Below are 22,175 nucleotides of genomic sequence, written 5' to 3'. Positions count from 1 at the left end.
CCTCATGCATACTCCTGTCACCCTCATCAGCGCTGGTGTGGTCAGTGTCACTTTGCTCCGTCGCACTCTGCTCTGCTGCCGCTGTCGTGCTGGTCTCACCACCACTTTCAGGATCATGTTCCGCCGTGGTGTCTTGCGAATCTGCATAAGTGACAGAAACATGGTTGTATAAGTGTCATTGTCTGGTCACACGATATCAGAGCAATGCAGCACATGAGAGGCCTACAGCTACATGGTAACCACCACACCCTCAAATCAATGTGCAGCTACACACCATGTAGACCACAACTGTGCCTGTCATGCGGACAGGCAGGAGTGGACCAATGTCGATGCCACACAGCACTACCCCCTGCCCATGGATGGTGTTCCCCCAGCCCACATCGACCTGCCCCATGGACATGATGTAGCCACAACTAACATCACCACTTACAGACCCAAAAGGGATCCAGAGGGGACCACACACACCTGTATTGATTACACATGCCACATTGTCAAATAGGCCATTACAATCACCATGTGCCAATCTGGGTTCACATTGTTGTCAGATGTGTGGGCCACTACCATGCAGGTGCATGCAAAGTAGACAGACATGGTGTCACACTCATTAAGTGGACACAGCTGTACGGCATAATAGGGACTCCACCCACCATCACAAAGAAGAGTGACCATGTGGACAACAAAATATATGTCAAGGACTGAAAACTGCAGGCAGGAGCTGCAGAGTAAGGCCATGGTGTGCCAATGCCTCATACAGACACACATCACAGTTGCCACTCACATCACATATCACAGCATGGCAGCACACGCACATCACATGTGTCACCGCAGGCACAGGCACTCTACACATGCATCCACTCCCATACAAACTCTCCCTCCCCGGATACTCACCATCTCTGTCTTGCTGCTGAAGCCCCTTCAGACGTGCATCCAGGTCTGGATAGGTCACTGCCAGTATGCGTGCCATCAGCGGAGTCATGGTGCGCCGTGCCACACGCCCTGTGCGTGGTACCATCCCCAAGGTCATCTCTGCCACTTGCTTAGCCAGCCGGCTGATGTCGTCCCACCTCTTGTGACAGTGTGTGTGTCGTCTGTTTGATACCCCCAGGGCTCGCACCTTTGCTGCTATGGCCCTCCAGACAGCCTTACGTTGGTGTACTTTGAGCTGCAGGTATGAGAGTAAAGAATGCCAAATGAACCTTTACACATTGTCATATGTCAGCATCTATCAGTACAGCAGCCAGACACTGATTCTGGACTCACAGTGACCAATCTCCCTCCAGAACTGGGGGTACCCTCACAAGGCCACTCTGCATGGCACAAACATTAGTGAATGCATGCACACATTGAGCTTCGTAGTCTCCATGATGATCACACTAAACAATGATGATTCAACACAAATGCATCGACAGCACTGTGTTAATCAGAAATTGTACAGGGCATTGATGGGGCATATCCACTAATCAGTGTGCAGCAACTGTAGCATTTATGTTGGCTGATGGACAAACTTTGGCAGGGCAGCCACTGAACCTACTCTGTGGGCCACACTGACGATGACTACAGGGGCACCCTAAAATTACATCACAAGCGGACACTCTCCAACCAGCTACAAGGCAAACAACCGTTGGTCATGTCTGCCCCAAAAAGTTGCAAATCCCACTCACACATACAAGTATAGGCCTAGGACAGAGTCACAATGCAAAACACACACTCCCACCACCTGGAAACATCTTGTCTGTCAGTGTTTGTCTGCACCCCACATCCAAAATAACATACTGCAGCATCATGAATACACGTCTGACACCACCCTGCCCTACTGCTCCCTACATGGTGACTTACCACGACATTGGGGCCACCAAACAGGCGTGGGTACTGTGCCAGCACCTCATTCACAAGGACATCCAGCTCCTCACTCGTGAATGGACTGGCACGGATCTTATCTGTTCTTGACATCCCTGTGGATATGGCAGACCTGTGGCGGAAGTGTGTTCTGAGGTGTCCCAGGCAGCAGGCTCTCTGAGCAGCAGGAGAGGGTCCCAGGCAGCAGCAGGAGAGGGTCCTAGGCAGCAGCAGGAGAGGGTCCTAGGCAGCAGCAGGAGAGGGTCCCAGGCAGCAGCAGGAGAGGGTCCCAGGCAGCAGCAGGAGAGGGTCCCAGGCAGCAGCAGGAGAGGGTCCTAGGCAGCAGCAGGAGAGGGTCCCAGGCAGCAGCAGGAGAGGGTCCCAGGCAGCAGCAGGAGAGGGTCCCAGGCAGCAGCAGGAGAGGGTCCTAGGCAGCAGCAGGAGAGGGTCCCAGGCAGCAGCAGGAGAGGGTCCTAGGCAGCAGCAGGAGAGGGTCCTAGGCAGCAGCAGGAGAGGGTCCCAGGCAGCAGCAGGAGAGGGTCCTAGGCAGCAGCAGGAGAGGGTCCCAGGCAGCAGCAGGAGAGGGTCCCAGGCAGCAGGCTCTGTGAGCAGTGGGAATGTGTGGCTCACTCCCACAGATTTATAGGCCCCTGGGGTCGTTAGGAAGCTGATAAGATGCTACAATTGGTTGTCTGGGTCTGCCTTATTCAAAAGCATCCAATGACCGCCTCCGCGGCGGCGGCGCACCGCTTCCGCATTTTTCAAATCTGCATCATGCCACATAGAACACCCATGCCATTGGCTGTATGCAATGCTCCACGGCGGTGACGCACCGCGGGTGTCCGGGGTGCGCTACCGCGATGGTGCATCATTCAAAAGCATCCAATGACCGCCTCCGCGGCGCCGACGCACCGCTTCCGCATTTTTCAAATCTGCATCATGCCACATAGAACACCCATGCCATTGGCTGTATGCAATGCTCCACGGCGGTGACGCACCGCGGGTGTCCGGGGTGCGCTACCGCGATGGTGCATCATTCAAAAGCATCCAATGACCGCCTCCGCGGCGCCGGCGCACCGCTTCCACATTTTTCAAATCTGCATCATGCCACATAGAACACCCATGCCATTGGCTGTATGCAATGCTCCACGGCGGTGACGCACCGCGGGTGTCCGGGGTGCGCTACCGCGATAGTGCATCATTCAAAAGCATCCAATGACCGCCTCCGCGGCGGTGACGCACCGCTGGGGACCGGCGGTAGGTACCGCGACTCATGCGGCGGAGCATAGCCAGCAGCATGTCCACAAGTCCATGTGACAATGGCTACCTTGGCTGGGTAGATGGTGGTGCTGGGGTCACACCGCTGGGGACCGGCGGTAGGTACCGCGACTCATGCGGCGGAGCATACCCACCGCCATATACACATGTCCATGTGCCAATGGCTACCTTGGCTGGGTAGATGGTGGTGCTGGGGTCACACCGCTGGGGACCGGCGGTAGGTTCTGGCATTTTCTTACACATTGCTGTGTATGTCAATCCTGGACAATGTATAAGTACCATGCAGCTACATGGTGTAGGGCACATCATTGTACACACGATGCCACAGAGCCATTGCATCCACAGGAGGACGCACGTTCAGTGTGAGCAACTTTAGCATGTGTTTGTGCCATTTTAGTAAGGGTTTTGATGGGTGATGATGATTGACAGACGTCAGGTGCTCTACATAGATGTCGTGAGGTTTAATGTGTTGTTGGTCAGTGTAGACCTTGACCGGGCTGGTGCCACTGCATTGTATCGTCCCTGACTTGTGCATTCAGAACTGATCATGCACACAACCAGAAGTGTCCCTGCTATTGTGATCATTGTGTTAATGAATGCTTGCCGAATGTACATGATGCATTGAGGTGTGGCAGGTACGGCAGATGGGTATGACAGACATGTTAAGTCACATTGGATGTGTGGCTCTAGTAGCTCCATGTCTGCGCATGTCACAAGTTCAATCATTATATCCACTTTCACATTACCCGATGTGTTACTGTCACTTGGGTATTGTCAATGGAGAGGCCTGCCCTCTGTGTGTAGCTATTGGGCAGCCATGTAGCCAGATGTGCCATGCATCTCTCTGGCGCTTGTTGTTTTCCCATTACATCATTGATGCTTTGTGCTATGGCCATCTCATGATGCTTGTCATTGACCTATTCTTTTTAATCCTAAACTAGGAGGAGGCCAAATCTCCTACGTCAGTTGATTGTGCTTGAGGACATGGAGAATGAGGCAATCATCAGGAAATTCAGGCTGAACAGACCGACATTGAAGATCGTGTGTGATCGATTGGAGCCCCACCGGCAGCCTCGCCGTCACTATCCTACGGCATTCACACCCACCTACAAGGTAATGGCAGCACTACACTTCTTTGCGACTGGTTCCTTCCAGGAGACCGTGGCTAACGCTGGGGGAATGTCGCAGCCCATGTTCAGCATGGTGCTGAGGGATGTACTTGAGGCCATGATGATTTATCGGAATCGCTACATCCATTTCCCCCGGGGACGTGAATTGGCTGCCGTTAAGGGGGACTTCTATCCACTTGGGCACATCCCACATGTAGTCGGTGCAATAGATTGCACCCATGTGGCTCTGGTGGCACCGCAGGCGACGGAGCACATTTATCGGAAACGAAAACACTACCACTCCATGAATGTGCAGGTGGTGTGCCTTGCAGACATGACAATTTCACATGTGTGTGCTAAGTATCCCGGTTCCGCACATGACTCTTTCATCATGAGGAACAGCATGGTGCCACGGATGATGGCGAATCTCCATCCCGAACGTGCCTGGATTGTGGGTGAGTTACACTACTGCTATAACGTGCTATGTTTCATTGGCTTTACTGTGGTCGTACAACATTCCTATGGGTCTTTTTTATTCACAGGGGACTCTGCATATCCCAGTAGGCCATGGCTGTTGAGCCCACTCCGGAATCCCCAGACACCAGCAGAGATCCGCTACAATGAGGCCCATGGCAGGACACGACGGGTAATTGAACGGACTTTTGGGCTGCTGAAGTCAAGGTTCCGGTGCCTTGACAGGACTGGAGGCGCACTCGCATACTCGCCTGGGAAGGTGTGCAAGATCGTTGTGGCATGCTGTATGCTACTCAACCTGGCCATCCACAAGGGGGTCCCCCTGCTCCTGGACGACGGTGAGGAACCAAGGCCACAACCTGCTCAGGGACCTGAATCCAGTGATGAGGACAGTGGAGAAGAGAAAGAAGTTGACCAACGGCAGCAGCTAATCCAACGCTACTTCACTTGAAGATGTGTGACGAGTTACAACGTCTACATAGTCTAGTGTGGTAGCTTATGTTGTGAATGGATATGCCCAGATGTTCCCAATAGCCACATGTTCTGTCACCTATGTATGGTATTGTTGGAATGGACGTTACGTACGGAGATGTATTCTGGACGGTATTTGTGCATATCAGCTAGACAATGTGTAGTGTACCTGTGATAATTTGGATATTTGTGGAGCAGTGATCTGTGTCTGTTGCCACGATGAGACCAGTGACTGTAGTTCTGTTGTGTCTCCCTAGGTGCTCCAGAGTGTTCCTGCCCTGCATACTGTACATCATGTTTACATATCATGGACATTATCATCATTGTAAATACTGCACTAAAGAATTCAATACACAAAATCTGGATTGTAAGGTATTTTATTTACGGGGTGCACATGTGAATTGTGCGTGAATATTTACAGGAAGGTGGGGAATGAGCAGTGAGTTGACAGTCATGGTCGCAGAGATGCAAGAGTAGACACCACATGGATGTGGTGACCCAGTCCAACAGACAGGTGCCATTGCCAAGGCAATGTGGGGAAAGATAGTCCAAAAAGTCAATGCAGTTGGGGAGAGGGTTGTCTTCACGGCTGGCTCCGTGACTGGCGTGTGGCAGGTGCTTGGCTTCCAGAGACTCCCAGGCTCTTCTTCGGACGCCCCCTAGATCTTTTTGGCGGTGGGGGGCCTGCTGAATGGCCAGCGGCGTCAGAGTCTCGCCCCTCTCTGTTGGTGCAGGGGAGGATGGTGGACTGTCATCCTGCTGCACAACAGGAGGGGACGGCGGTGATGGTTGGGACACAGGCCTGTCCCTCTGCAACGCCACTTGCTGGCCCATGAGGTCCACCATCTGTCCCAGGCGGTTATCGATGGACCTCATCAGCCGGATGAGCTCCCTTAATAGTTCATCCGACCGGCCACTTTGTCCCTGGACCTCTTGGTAGGCGTCCACAACTCTGGTGAAGTGGTCCAGGGATGGTGTCCACTCCTCCTGAGGTCTGGTGTTGACCCTGGCCCTCCCACCTGCTCTGCTGCCACGGACCTCTTCCCTCGCCACTGGTGCGCCACGCACTGGCTCCCTGCCCTCCACAGTTGTTGGTGTGGGCTGGTCATCCCTAGGGACAGGGAGGGTGCTGCAGGTGGTACTGGTGGTAGTGGTGGTGTTGGCGGCAGTGGCTGCGGTGGTGGTTGCGGTGGAGGCAGAGGCCGTGACAGCAGGGGTCTGCTGCGTTGTTGTTGCAGCAGAGGTGGTGGTGGGGAGGATGGGGGCCTGGGACCTCTGGCTCTGTGGAACACCGGATGGGCTGGCCTGGAGCTCATTATCCAAAAACTGTCCTGAGAGTCTGCATCTGTGAGTCCATGTGCCGGAGGTGGAGACTGGCTCTGCTGGTCGTTGGTGTTGTCCCCAGCAGTGAGTTCTTCATCACCTGTGGAGTAGATGGGGAGTGGTCAGTGTTTGTGTCATCTGCGTATCATCAGCTGTCTGTACACTAGTGCATGTTGCTGTCCTCAGTTGTACAAATCATGGCAACACCGTGTTACATTACATTGTGCAGAGTTACATCATGGTGTCCTAAAAGTTGATTGTCTATGCATTTTGTACAATAGTAAATTGATTAATACACACACACACTTCATGAAGATATACGGCAGTTACATACCTGTAAGGTGAGTGTGCAGGGTACAATGGCTGACACTTTCTCCTGGGTGGGGCAGGCCTCCATGCTGCTGGGCTGTGGGACAGGGGGCATGCTGGGAGTAGTGAGACAGGCCTCCCTCCACACTCCCACCCATAAACAGGCTCCAAGTGAAGATGGCTACCAACCTGTAAGTTTGTTTGTTCAACAGTGCAATGGCTGACACTTTCTCCTGGGTGGGGCATGCCTCCATGCTGCTGGGCTGTGGGACAGGGGGGCATGCTGGGAGTAGTGAGACAGGCCTCCCTCCACACTCCCACCCACAAACAGGCTCAAAGTGAAGATGGCTACCAACCTGTAAGTTTGTTTGTTCAACAGTGCAATGGCTGACACTTTCTCCTGGGTGGGGCAGGCCTCCATGCTGCTGGGCTGTGGGACAGGGGCTATGGTGGGAGTTGTTGTATTGACATTCCGGCCCCATACAGGCCTCCTCAGCAGAATGGCTGGCTACATGTTGGTTAGGGATGGACAGTGTATTGGTGGTTGTGTATTGCAAGGAGGTAAAAGTCAATGTGGTCTTAAACATTTGTCTGTACTTACCAGCCTCCGCTCCCCCGGCTACTCCTGTGTAACTCTCAGGTAGCAGGATAGCAAGCACCTTCTCCTCCCATGGTGTGAATGTCTTCATTGGGATGGGAGGGCCACTGCCAGTCACGTTTGCCAGATTCCAGTTCTTGCTCCTCTTCTCCTTGACAACCCTCTTGAGATCATGCCACTGCTTCTGGATCTCCTTCTTGGATCTTGGGGTGGCCCCAACTGCATTCACCCTTTGAACAATCCTTTCCCACATTTGTGTCCTGGTGGCTAATGGTGTCTGTTGGACCAGGTTCCCAAATAGTTGTGGTTCTACTCTCACAATCTCGTTGACCATGACTGTCAACTCACTCTCTGTGAATTTTGGCATTTTTAGTGATGTCCTGGTGTGGGGGGGTTGAGGTGTTTGTGGGTGCAGGGGTGTGTGGGTGCCGGGGTGTGGTGATGAGGTGTGTTATGTGCTGGGGGTTTGATTGTGATGGTGTGATGGTGGTGTTGATGGTGGTTTTGGGTGGGTGGGTGTGGTGTGCGATTTTGCCTCTCCTCTCAGATGTGGTGTGTGGCCTTCTGTTCTGGAAAGATGCAAAGGATTGCGGTGAGTGGAGGGGGTGGCTTTGTACTCAGCTGTGTGGGTGTGTCCAATTGGATAGGTTGTCAGGTGTGTTGTGGGTGTGGTTATGTAGTATTGTATATTTTTTCCCCATTTCTGTATCTGTGTGTGTGTGTTGTATCTATAGGAGGCTGGGCTACTTTGTTTATGCAGTATTTGGCATCACTGCGGTGTTTTGACATCGACCGCCATGGATTTCATGTTCGTCCGCTGCGGTGACTTTGCTGGTGCTTGTCCGCCATTTATCCCATGCAATCCTGCCTTCGACCGCGGCGGTCGGTGCCTGCGGTTCCGCCCGCGCCACCCTCGGGGATATCGTAATTTCCTGTCCGGTGTCTCCGCTTTCCCTGTGGGCGGTTTTGTATTTTCCGCTGCTTTTCCGACCGCCGCGGTCGGAGTTTTGTCATCACCGCACACGTCGGGCGGTTTCATTTTCACCGCTACCGCCGCGGTCGGTCTCTAGTGGCGGTCGATCCTAATTTGTCTGCCGGTTGCACCGCCTCCATGGCGGGCGGTTGTTTTCCGCCTCCATGGCGGGCGGGGTGGTTTTCCGCCCGCTATCCTAATGGGGCCCTTAGTGTTTGCAAATATATATTCATAACATGGAGAGTTTAATGGTAATATTTCAGTTTTAGAAAAGTTCAGTTTATATCCAGAGATACTAGAATATAAATGAATTTCATGTAAAATCCATTTAAGGAAAGGCCCTGAACAGAAAATAAATAGGAAAGGAGAAAGAGGACAACCTTGTTGTGTACCTCTATGTAACTGAAAATAATTGGAAAAACGGATTATTGACAAAAATACTAGCACGAGTAGCTGAGTATAACAATTTGCAAATTAAATTAAATTAGGGCCAAAACCATATCATCGGAGAGTGGTAAGCATAAATTGTCAGTTAATACAGCCAAAAGCTTTTTCTGCATCAAGACAATGGTATTTTTTTTTTACCAAAAAGCAATAATATTTGAAAATATTCTAGCATTGTCAGCAGCCAGTCTGCCCTTAACAAAACCAGAATGATCAGTTTTGACCACTAAAGGGACAATAGTCTCAAGGCGGGACACTATGATTTGGCAAATATTTTGCAATTATAATTAATTAATGAAATGGAACAGTAATTTTTTTATCAGGTTTGGGAATAAGGACAATATAAGCTTCTAGAAAAGAACCAGTGGCCTTATAATCTGCAAAAAAAAAAGGTTCAAGTAGTTTAGGGGCAAACATTGAAGAGAAAGAAGAGAAAAATTCAACAGAAGGGCCACCTGGACCTGTAGCCTTGGCTTTTTTATAAGGATCTGAAGCCATATATTATTTATTGGAGAGTTATTTCAGCTTCTAATAGGTCAAAATTATCAGGGATATGAGGAGGATTAGGGAAGCCACTGAATAAAGTATGCACATTATGTTCTGAAGGGTTGGTATCACAGTACAATAATTAGTAATAAACTTGAAAAGTGGTAGAGATGTCAGCATCAGAAGATGCAATTTCATTGGTATGCTCACTCAGAATGGGGCCAATGTTTTTACGCTCAGATTTGATATTTTAAAAATTAGCCAACATCTTGCCCGCTTTGTTTTCACCTCCATGGTTCTTAAATGTAACTTTAAGGAGGATATTGCAGGAATCAACGGTGGCAAGTTTGCTAAGAGCAGACTTGACTTTAACCAAGTCATGTAGGACAGAAGAGGATTTAGAGGAAAACTAATTATACTCTTATGTTTTGAGTTGTTGTAATGATGTATTGTATTTGGCATGATTGAGTTTTTTCCTCTATGCTAAGTAGGCTATGGTAAAGGCACGAAAAGAGGCATTATAGTGTCCCAAGTATGAAGAATAGATGTGTCTGAAGGTTGAAACAATTTTTAAAAACTCATTAATAAAGGTAGCGGATGCTGTCAGGATGTTATTAGCGGATAAAAGTCTTTGGGGATTGGCTAGAGGGAAGTAAAGGTTTAGTAACCAAAATATAGTTAAAATATAGTCAATTCTAGAACCGGTATGGTGAATATTGGAGAAAGGAAAATATTAATTCAGGGGAATCAGGGTTACATGTTTTCCAAACATCAAATAACGGACCAGTACAAATGGCATATTGAAATGCTTTATGGGACGTGTCAGGATTACATTTACATTTAGACTGTCTTTCAGTAAAGGGATCTAATCATTGATGGGTGCCACATGCAACAATAATGTTTGGGTTGTCAATAGAAGCTAATATAATCTTGATGTTGTTCCAGAATTCTGGGTCCGATTTAACAGGACCATAAACATTAATCAAAGCAATTTGTCTGTTATGAATTATAACCATAGCCAATACCCATCGTCCATCATTGTCACATTGAGTTGATAAAATGTGTGCAGGTAATGATTTTGAAAAAGAATATCACCACCACCTTTATGATTAATCACAGGAGAATATACAACTTGGCCTGCCCATTGTCGTTTTAATTTAAGTGATTTGTCATTGTTACAATAAGTTTCCTGCAAGAAGGTAACATGTAAAGTTAATCTAGATAAATGAGAAAGTACCTTTTGTCTTTTGACCGGATGTCCGAAACCACAAACATTCCACAAGACAACGTTAAACATATTGGGAAGTGGGATGAAAGATGCATGAACACGGATAACATGGTGCATAGACACTGAAAGAAACAAAAAGAAACATTGTATTTAATAAATATATAACATATACCATTGTAAAATTAGAAAAACAAAGGAGCACTCAGCAAACAATCCAAAAAAAAGAGAATAAGAAACAACTAATAGGAAGGGATAAGAAAGTGATAGTAAGATAAAGATATAGACCTAGGAGATAAATCCAGATCTAAAATAAAGAGCAGAAGAGATGAGCATGGGACACAACAGCATCAAGAGGAAGAAGAGCAGCAGAAAGAGAGAGGTTAGGACATAAAAAGGAAAACAGTCATGAAAGTAGAAGATATGTGAGAATAGCAACAGTTAGTTAGCGTTATTTAAGAGCGCTAGGCAGAAGTATGCATAGAATGCTGTGAAATACTTTGAAGAAAAGATTTTAGTTTGACAGGATCTCAAAGGATGATGTAGTGCCCTCATAAGTAAGTTTACATAAACAGGGATGCAAAATGCCATAACAAATGTGCAATTGTCTTATTTATGGACAGAGAGCAAGAAATTCTTTCCTATTGCCATTAGCAGCATTAGAGAGTTTTTTTTATTTTTTATTTTGAGTTCAAAAAGGCTCAATGATACAAACCTGCAAGACAAAGTGCATAGTGTGAACCATTTAAAGTATAGGTACTCGAGCTGCCATACAATTAATCACTATACAGAGAAACGACATAGTGTAACATATCTTCAGGATAAAGTGCATAGTGCAAAACTTTAAGGGTATACATACTTAAGCTAACTTCCAAATAACCATGTTACGGAAAAGAAAGTCAATTTCCACAAAAAAAGACCCGAAATGGGAAAAAACTTGGCAGAAGGTAATAGATACAGAAAGTGCATAAGTGCGCAACATATAATAACATTAGATTCAGAGTTTATCCTAAAGAGGTCAACCTATCGCGGGCCTAACTATTCAATCTAAAAAAAAACACCACCCTCTCCCCACATTTTAAACCATCCAATCAGAGTCAATCTCCCTTGATCCCATACTAGTACCCCAAGGAGCTCCAGCGTTTCTCGAACTTCTTTGATGACCCTGATCTTACTGCATATTTTCTTTCAAATTCTTTGATTTTGCTTAGTTTTGCTCGCCAGGCTTGGAAGGAGGGTACCCTATCTGTTTGCCAGCTTTGTAGGATTTAAGATCTTGCTACTAATGCTGCGATATACAGGCACTCTTCTTGTGTGTTACTTAGAGACATATTAGGGGAGTAACCCAAAACTGCAGTAAATATATTGATGGAACTAGAGAGATCTATGGTAGCTCTAAGATAGTTTTCGATTTCTTCCTATAGGCTGCTGATTTTCGGACAGTCCCAAACAATATGTGACCAGGTGCCCGCATTCTCTTTAGCGCAGAGGAAACATCTGTCTTCAATTTGTGGATAGATATTATGTAGGAAGGAAGGAGTTTTATAAATTAACCATTTTGAATAGAATAAGGTTAAAATTTGCGCCTCTCAGTGCTGAGGCATTTAGTTTGTTGATTCTGTTCCAAGTTATTTTTGAGAGCTGCAGCCCTTCTCTTTTCCGCCATCTGTCCTGAATTTTTTTGTATAGAGGGCGAGACTATTGTTCATCAAACATTTTCACCCATGCACTAACAGACCATTGTATAAGGGTATCAAAAGCTTCACAAATGCATGTGCTTGGCGCTGTACTTCTTATATCAAATTTTTCTAAAAAGGGTTTAATAACAATAAATGACCATTTCAGCATTGCTTTAGAGTGTAGGAGTCCCGTTTCTATCTCGGGCCATGTCTTCCAGCAGTTGTCTTTGGCAAAATCCCGAACCTGAGTATACCCATTTTGTTCCCATTTTTTTAAAAAACATCTCTCCCCCATGTAAAAAATGAGACAGCCTTGTTGAGCTAATTATTCTTGGAATACCATAAAATGCTAGGAATTGAGATTTTTGCCTAAACATCCATTGGAGAGTCTTATATTGCAGTTTCTTAGGGTCCTTAACTATTCTTGTAGGATCGACAGTATTATACTCAATTAAGATCTTATTCATAAAAAAAGTATCTGCCTCCGGGGGGTCTGATTGGGATAAAAATCTGCAACTATTATGTGCAAAGCTTGCATGGTAGTAATTCCGAATGTTTGGGAGGGACAACCCTCCCTCTGTAACAGGGTAGCTTAAAGTGCTAAGTGCCACCCTCTGTGTTTTGTTAGTCCATAAGCAGGATGAAAGCCTACTATCTATCTCTTTAAAAAAAGAGGCTTGTAATGCACATGGAGCAGCTGAAAATAGAATGTTAAATAAGGGGAGGAAAGACATACGTATTAGTGCAACCCAACCTAGTATTAGTAATGGGAGTTGGTTCCATTGTGCTGAAAGGCGTTTCACTTTTTGGATCAGCGGGGTATAATTCAATTGGAATATATCCTCTACATTCTCCGTTACATAGATCCCTAGGTATCTCTTTGGACGAGTGTTGTAGACAAATCTAAAATCTGGCAATAGTGGGTCAATGGAGCAATTGCACAATAGGATCTCCGTCTTGGGCTTATTTATTTTATAACTTCCTATTGCGTGGTATTCTGACAAAATCCTCATGATTTCCTCCTGGTTTTCTTTTTTTGGGATTTAAAAAAAAGGACGACATCGTCCGCATAAAGTTTTATATTGGTCATCGCTTGAAGGGGGACGGTATACACCTTTTTCTGTCTAATTGCTATTGCCTGGGGCTCTATAAATAAGGCAAATAAAATCGGGGATAGAGGACACCCTGTCTGGTCCCTCTATTTATTGGGCAGGTGCCAACATTTATAGAGTTAATTAAAATCTGCACCTGAGAGTTCGAGTATAACCGTCCTATTAGTTGTGGGAACCCATCTGGGAAGCCAAACTTTTCCAAGATTAAAAACAAACACTCCCATGAAACCAAATCAAACGTTTTTTCAGCATCTAAAAACCATATTTGAGCATCGATCCTATTTTTATTTTAAAAAATCCAGTGCTTCTAATACCCATTGCGTGTTGGTATGTAGCTGTCTTCAGGCCTCAAAGCCACTGATCCACATGAATAAGAGAGCCCACCATCTTATTAAGCCTATTTGTAAGAAGCTTTGTGAAGATTTTGTAGTCGACATTGAGAAGGCTTATAGGCCTATATGAGTTGACATTCTCCTTGTTTTTATCCTTCTTCAAGATGCTAACTACTATAGCTGTATGAAAAGATAGCGGAGGGTCACCCCCCTTAACAAGATGGTTAGCACATTTTTAAATTTCTATATTAGGGGTTGGGGCGAATCTTTTAAAACATTGTACAGGGAGACCATCTTCACCAGTTGCTTTACAATTTGCCATAGAGCTCATAACTAACTCAAGTTCTTCATTCGTGAATTCCTCTAGCAGTTCTTCTCAAAATTCCCTATTTAGATGAGGAACTGGCAAATTGTGGAGAAAGCTTGAGATAGAATCGGAGGGTGTATGATGATCTGATTGATAGATTCCTTTATAGTGCTTAAAAAGACTTCGCCTATATCCACAGTTATGGTTAGACGTATTTTAGTTAGCTCATCCCAGATACTCTCAATTCTGTTGCACGTCTGTTTCTCCTTTGCCTGCCATGCTAAGAGCTTCCCTGTATATTCACTATCTTCATATACTGTCTGAAGGTAGGTCCTACTTGCAGCATCTCCTAATTGATAATAGTATTCTCTCATTTGTATTTTTGCCTGAAGTAGCTGTTGCTTAGTGTTCGGATTCCTATTCATAGTGTGCTCCAGGTTCGCATGCGCAAATCTTGCTTCGATCTTCATTTTTTCCTCTTTTTTGGCCCTTTGTTGTGGAATTTCTTTTGAGGTGATTATGCCTCTTAACGTAGCCTTAAATGTGTCCAAAATTACATTAGTTGGAGCAGAATCTTTATATAAAAAAGGCGCTAATCTCATTGGCTAATTCTGTGCACCAGAGCTCATTTTCCAGATTGAGTTGGTAAAACACCATCTTCTCCGAGCTTTTTCTTCTCTGCTTCCAACAGGGATTTCCATTTTAATTAGGGCATGATCAGAAAAAGCCTTTAGAATATGATTGACAATATGATCTTATGAAGTCAAGAAGAAATCTATTCTAGATGCTGAATCATATTTTTCCGAGTAGCAAGAATGCTCTTGCTTACCTGGGTTTTTAGGAAGCCAATTGTCTACATTATCTAAATCGTTTTTACAGCTAGAGAGGGCGATTAAAACCTGAGGTTTGTTTTGTTTCTCTCTTTCTTTGTGGAATCGACTGAAGGATCCTGCAAGAAATTAAAATCGCCCCCCATATAATGGGTCCAGGGATAAGAATAGGGCTTGTTTTAGCTCTAGGAGTGGGAGCGGGTCATCAATAACTGGTGCATAGATTGTGGCGAGGATGAGGTTAAAATGATTCAGCTTTCCATGGGCGAACGTCCATCTTCCCCTGGATCTGACTGCGTTGATTTTACTTGAAATTGAAAGTGCTTCCCTACATAAATGCCTACACCTCTCTGTGCACTGCTTGAGACTGTCCAATTCTTAAAGATTTTACTAGCATCTAGAATACTCCGGAGATGTGTCTTTTGAAAAAAAATAACATCGGGATTATACCATCTGAGCCAGCTTCCAATTGTATGGGACTTACGCCTATTGTTAAGACCATTAGCATTAAAAGAGAGTATTGTTAGGTTATTCATGCTCGTGATTATTGTACCTTATCTAATACTAAAAAGTAAACCCTCATATACCCACCATTCTCTGGGCTCTAATATTTGTATAAACAAAATTAGATAAATTGTATATGGTCTAGCCGAATAAGCCCTAATGCACGGTGTAGGCCTCATAAGTGCTAATTATCCAAGGGAACACATAACAATACCTAAGATAATTAAAGTGACTTGTGCTAGCATAAAGCAAAGCCAGAAGCATAGCAAACGGTTATTCAATTGAATACATAGCAGCAGAACATCAAGTAATACCTACATTTGTGAATACAGTACTTATCATAATAAAGAGAGCATATATAAACATATAGACATACTTCTCAAACCCTATTAAAAATGACTATGTGTTTGGTAGAACGGATTCATGTAAATCCGCATCCTGAAGGCTGGACATCTAATGTGCAAATCTAGCACTGAGCAGCAAGACTTAATAGCAGCTAAAGTGCAATAAAATATAGCTGTCTAAAGTGCATTATATAGATGGAGTACATAAAGTGCTTGAGTGCCTGGAAAATACCTCCTAAAAGATGGACATCTAATGTGCAAATCTAGCATTGAGCTGCAAGACTTAATAGCAGCTAAGGCGTAAAGTGCAATGGAACATAGATATCTGAAGTGTATTATAAAATTGGAATGCATAAAGTGCTTGGGTGCCTTGAGGAAAATTGAATTTTGCCTTGTCATGTGTGCCTACGTGTTCCCCATCCTATGTTATATGTGCATGATCGATATGCATATATGTCCCCCTATGACCGATTAAAGACGCAATTCTAGTTGTGTCCAACTTTAGTATGCCAGTTTCCAGTTCTCGTGAAAGCAACGAGTATTAGGCCTATGTTGCCCACGTTTTACATTGTGCACGTTAATTCATCGAATTGTCCCCGTTACTAGGCCTCAAAAGGGCCTGAACAACAGATTCAAGCTCCAGTCTCCTGAAACCACTCCGAGGAGCGATACGGCCCCTCCTGCATCCCTGATCCTTCGCTTACTTTCTGCCATGCAGCGCGGTGCCCGGCCTGGCTCTGCCTGCCTGCCTGTCTGCCAAGAATATGCTATGCCTCTAGTTATCAGTTCAGCTCTCCGTCTTCACATTCCTAAGCTAACGAACCACATAAACATCTCCAGTTATAGTCTAGTCTTTCTGTCTCCATGCAAGTGAATTATTGTATTAATATCCATAGAAGATTCATAGCACGCAATACACAAAGAATATATGCATGCACCAGTCTTAGTGTCCAGTAGCCTTTGCTCTGATAACTTTTAGATTCTATCAACATGTACTCCAAACACAAGATACTAGATATGCTATAGGTACATGTCGTCCTGACATCGCAGACTTTAGTCTCCTCTTCTAGCGCAGAAGTCAGAGCCCCCAGTTCTCCTAGTTACACGTCATGGTCCGTTTGCGCGCACCACTAGGTTAAAGGTTCCAGCTGCCCAGGTAGCCCCCTCCATGTATCCACCCATTTATGACACTTCTGTGACGTTCTCATCACATGTCTTCGTGCACGCCCTGTGCACGCCTTCTTTTTACGCCCATGTGTTCTTATCTTACGTTTGTCACTTGTTACGCCTACTGTATGTAATGTAATTGTAATGTTTTACTATATATACCTTGTACTGTCAATGAGACGTTGCAGCTGCCATTCCATGGCATTCTATTTCAGGCTGTTCCGATCCTGTCCCTTCCCTTGTGCCTGATTAAAGCCTGTTCAACTCAGATACCCCGGATCCTGCCTCTTATTTATTGAGCTATCTGTTTTCATTAATGTATTCAAAAATAGTACCGGTAATTAATTATTTATTTACCACATAATGGCGCCCGAATAGGGACGAGCCCCTTCCCCACGCGCCGGCGATGTAACGCAGGCCCCCTGACCCTTCTACAGCCGTGACGGAATCTCTACTGCGCACCGGCAGATATTTCTGCTCAAGTCTCCCTCAGGCCCACGGAGGAGACGGAGACTGCGGTCCGGCATCCAGACGAGGCGGTGAGGAATGCGGTTCGTCCCGACCAGAGCCCAAGCCGAGAGAGCAAGGTCCGAGGTATCCGGAGGCCCACCTGTTTCCGAAGCCCGAAGTTCGAAGCGCATGCGTAGTAACCAGACGTCGTAGCAGTCCAGTCCAGTCCGAGGCCTTCAAGTTCTGCTTCCCGGTGAGTACCGTTGCTGGGGGAGTATCTAGACGGGGTCATTAGTTTGTCTCCGGTCCGATGCGTTTGGGTACACAGATCCAGTCCGACGTGTTCACCTAGGTGGATACGGTAAGACGTGTCTCTTTATGAGACCGGTATGTTCTGTACTGTTTTAGCAGTGCATCCAGTAATTCTAGTAAGTCCGTTCTCGAGAAATTCAAGTATGTTTTCAGCGTATCAGGTAGTATTCTGTTCGAACTGTTATTAATGTATTTCTATGTCGTGGTATGAGTGATTTGTTTGACATTTCTTGCCTGTCATTATTGTATATTGTGTTTAGTTCAAGTACGACTTGATTATGCCTCTGTTTTCGAAATTACGTCAGATAAAAACCAGAAAAGGGTTACTCGAAGAATCAGTTCCTGTCCCTCCTAGGGACAGTCCTGGACATTTTATGTATCACAAGCATGGCTTAGATGCCATATTATATCTAGACTTATGGGTGGATTATACAAAGAATCTTGAAGAGAAATATAGATGGCCTGTATCAGGTACATGAGATGCCGAGTGCATCATGCGAGTAGAAGAAGCATTATGGAAAAAGAAAGCTAGACAGTCTCAGAAAGATGCCATCGAGTTATGGCGCAAAGAATCTCATAGAAGAACCGAAAAAGAATTCAGAAAAGCAGAGTTAAGTAGGGAATCCTCAGAAAAAGCCCAAGAAAGGGAACTTCTAGAAGAAGGTGAACGAATTAGAGCAGAACAGTCAGACAGACAGAGAAATGCCCTTATTAAAGGTATGTATCCTCTTCTTGCCGAGGGCTTGCCGAAGGCAACCCCGGAAGCACTCTGTAATTTACCGCCACCATTGGTCCCGATTAAGCTACGTCATAAACCGACTGCAGCTGAAATTTTTCTTTCGTCCTACTTGGACGATACAGTACCAGCATATGCAAATCCTATTCCGCCTGTTCACCCGCAGCACCCTGTTAATAATGTAATTCCTGTTCCTCCAGCCACTGGTCCCGGGGACCCCGTTAATGTGCCAGTACCCCCGGACCAGCCCACATTAGGTGTGCCCGTTTTGCCAGTCACTTTACCAGCACGTACAGTATTAACTGACGATTCCAGTTCAGGAGGAGCGGGGGGAGGTGCTCCTATCACCCCGCCTCAAGTAAGACGACTGAAGCCGAGAGAAGCAGCGTTACAGCGTACGCCAAAAGTGGCTACATACGCAGACCTCAAGCGACATCTTACTGACTGTATATATGATCCAGTTCCAGGCGAAGATCACATGATATTATATTCAGTACGTTTAAGACGAGTTGCCAACTTTTTGGCCACCCTGCCTGACATGAAAGAACATCTAGACAGAATATATCATTTTATCCGTACAGGGGAGAATCCCGAAAGTATTCACGAAGCTATGGCACACAGGAAATCCGAGATTCAAAATATGATTTTACAGTTCTTGATTAACTGTTTAATAAGAGAACAAGATTATCCTGATAAAGACAAAGAGGAGATGAAAGGCCTGACTAGGTGGAGTGACAATATAGCCGAGGGAAAACACAAGACACAGAATAGTATAGAAAGTATGTACAGGAAAATTCGTAAGGAAATTATAAGTATACACCAGAAGGAGGAAGCAAAAAGAGCAACCGAGAAAGAGAATGACTCTTCAAGTGAAGAGGTAGACAGCGAGAATCCCGCCAGAATAGCGTATGTAGGTAGAACTAGATTTTCCGATAGACATTCACGCCTAGATTACAAGAAAGTTTTTCCTCCTCCCGTACCAGAACAGTGTTCTCTAGAACAGGTATTCCAGGCCACCGATAAAATTCTGAAAAATAGGTATAGTGAGCTTAGTACCATGCATGAACAAGAACTAGCCCGATCAGCAGTTCGATGGACTAGTGATTCTACCACGTTTCCAGATGAAATAGTGGCCCAAACGTTTCTGAAACTGCCCCCAGCCGAGCAGCGTCTGGTGGGTATGTATATGATCCAGCACCTCATTACACTGTATGAGGATCAGCATTCTGATCCAGGTCCTTTATATGATGTACTAAACGAGTTACTCCTAAACAGATGGAAAGGTCTAGGTACCGATTTAATTAGTGTTATTTTAGAACAGCGCCACAAATACAGAACGTTCCTGAATCCACATTTTGTTCCTGTTCCACCCCCAGTAAGAAAGTCATTCTACATAGACAGACAGAATCCGTTGCGAGAAGTACATCCAGTTAAGGGAGAGGGGGGTGATCTAGAACGAGTATTTGTTTACACCCCTATCACGAAAATAGAACTTCTAGAAATGAAAAAGTTAATACCCTGTCACGATAAAGATCCAGCAGGGTTCCACCGTGAATTAAAGGACATGCTCCGTATGGGAGAATACACGTATCCTGATATCATTAAAATGTTAAAGGTCCTGTTGCCTGCGGGCATATATGAAAAACTCAAAGAAAAAGAATGGGAGGTGGGAGAGAAAAAGATAGATTGGACCGCATTAGAGACTGAAGATAATACACGAGTTCCAGGTACCGGTCTTGGGGAAAAAGCTAAAGCATTGCCTGAGTTGCTAATAGAAGTCTTGCCAAGATTACTAGCCACGAAAAAGGAAGACTGGGATGCCATCTCAGCCTGTAAACAGAAACAAGACGAAGACACTAGTGATTTCTATTCTAGATTTGAGAAATGTTTCATTATTAATAGTGGTCTGAAAACAAGTAGTGAATCGTATCCACATCTTTTCGTTACCAAACTAGTTGAGAATTCTTTACCGCAAGTTAAAAATAGAGTATTGAAAGTCGAAAGTACCTGGCAAGCTAATACTCCGTCACAAATGCTCCAGATGCTACAGTATCACCAGAATAGAATCAGGGAGGAGCAGGAACATGAAAGGAGACGTATGAAAGACACGAAAATGAAAGTACTGGTTGCACAGTCTGTTCCACAAGACAGTCAGAAGAGGGGTCCGAATCAAGCTAGTCATCCTGCAGCTCCCGTTAAAGGGACATGCAATAACTGTAAACAGCCAGGTCATTATATAAACGAATGTGCAGTTCTGAAACACAACATAGCTACAGGTAAAACGAAAGAGAGACCACGTCCTCCTAGACAAGAACAAGTTCCGCAGAATGCCCAGCTACCGCAGAATGCACAACAGACAGTTACAGTACCGCAGCCTATAGCTGCCACACAACACGTTACACAGCAGATGTACCAGTATGCACAGTCAGAATATCCAGAATATCAGCAGTATTCATGAAACAGCCTAGAGAGGAAGGTTGGCTTGCCTCTCATCGAGATTCCTGTAGATCAAGAGGGTCCCTATGTACACAGTCAAGTATTAGGGAAAGACAGAAAGTTTCTGATTGATACAGGGGCAAGTAGGACTACCATCAGTCATGACGAGGTTCCAGGGGCTCCACTCTCAGGCTCAAGAAACGTTTCCCTGGGATTTTCAGGAAAGCCTATTGTTAATGAAATATCGAAACCAGTTTCCCTAGAAGTTGGTCCATTGTCCCGAACTACAGACTTGTTACTTACGAAATCCTGTCCCGAAAATTTACTAGGAATTAAGACATTGAAAGAATTAGGAGCAGTTCTATGCTGTTCCCCTGAAGGAGTGCGATTGTTTTTGCGAGATTTTAAAGGTCATTATGTATTACGTGATTTTGATCCAAGATTATTGAATGTACCTCAGCATTTATGGGCGCAAGGTCCAACTGATGTAGGTTGTATGCACATCACACCCCATCGTGTCACTCTGAAGAAAGGTGTTGTATTACCACGAATCCGACAGTACAAATTGCCACCTGAGGCTGTAGCAGCCTTATCTAAAATTATTGACGAGCTCATGGCTCAAGGAGTAGTTGTAGAAACTGACTCCAATGTATATAATTCTCCTATCATTCCGTATCTTAAACGTACTGATCCCAATGCGCCTCCAGTTTATCGATTAGTGATTGACCTTCGAGAACTTAATAAATGTATCATACCCCAGTACCCAGTGGTTCCAGATATTTCTTCCCTATTGACTGCCATTGATTCCGAAGCTACGTTCTTTACTGTTATTGATCTCAAGAACGCATTCTTTAGTGTCCCCATTCATCCAGACAGCCAGTTTCTTTTCGGATTCTGTTTAAATGGAAGGAGCTATAAATTCACACGAGCTCCTCAAGGTTTCACAGAAAGTCCTAGTATTTACAGTCAAGCACTTAAAAGACAACTAGACAATATTCATATGTCAACTGACACTGCCCTGCTCCAGTATGTCGATGATCTATTGATCACAGCCCGTTCTGAACGTGACTGCGAACGTGCGTCACTTACAGTCTTGTATTTCCTGGCCGAGATGGGGCACAAGGTGTCCCCTTCGAAACTGCAATTCTGTGTCCAGCAAGTGGTCTACTTTGGACACTTACTGTCCAAGAGGGGTAGGCAGTTGACACCAGACCGTATCCAGTTAATAGCACATCTTCCACAGCCCAAGACTCAGAAGGAGGTGCGAGCTTTTATCGGCCTCACTTCTTACTGCAGACAATGGATTCCTCAGTATGCATATCTAGCTAAGCCACTGATACAGTTAACGACACAGGAGGCAGCCGCATCGACTGTTCTCCCTTGGACCCAAGAACATACACTTGTCTTCAATGACTTAAAGAAAGCTTTATGCCAAGCACC

The sequence above is a fragment of the Lissotriton helveticus genome, chromosome 4_1 (genome assembly GCF_964261635.1).
Source record: "Lissotriton helveticus chromosome 4_1, aLisHel1.1, whole genome shotgun sequence".
NCBI classification, from domain to species: domain Eukaryota; kingdom Metazoa; phylum Chordata; class Amphibia; order Caudata; family Salamandridae; genus Lissotriton; species Lissotriton helveticus.
Note: the sequence above shows the minus strand (reverse complement) of the source record.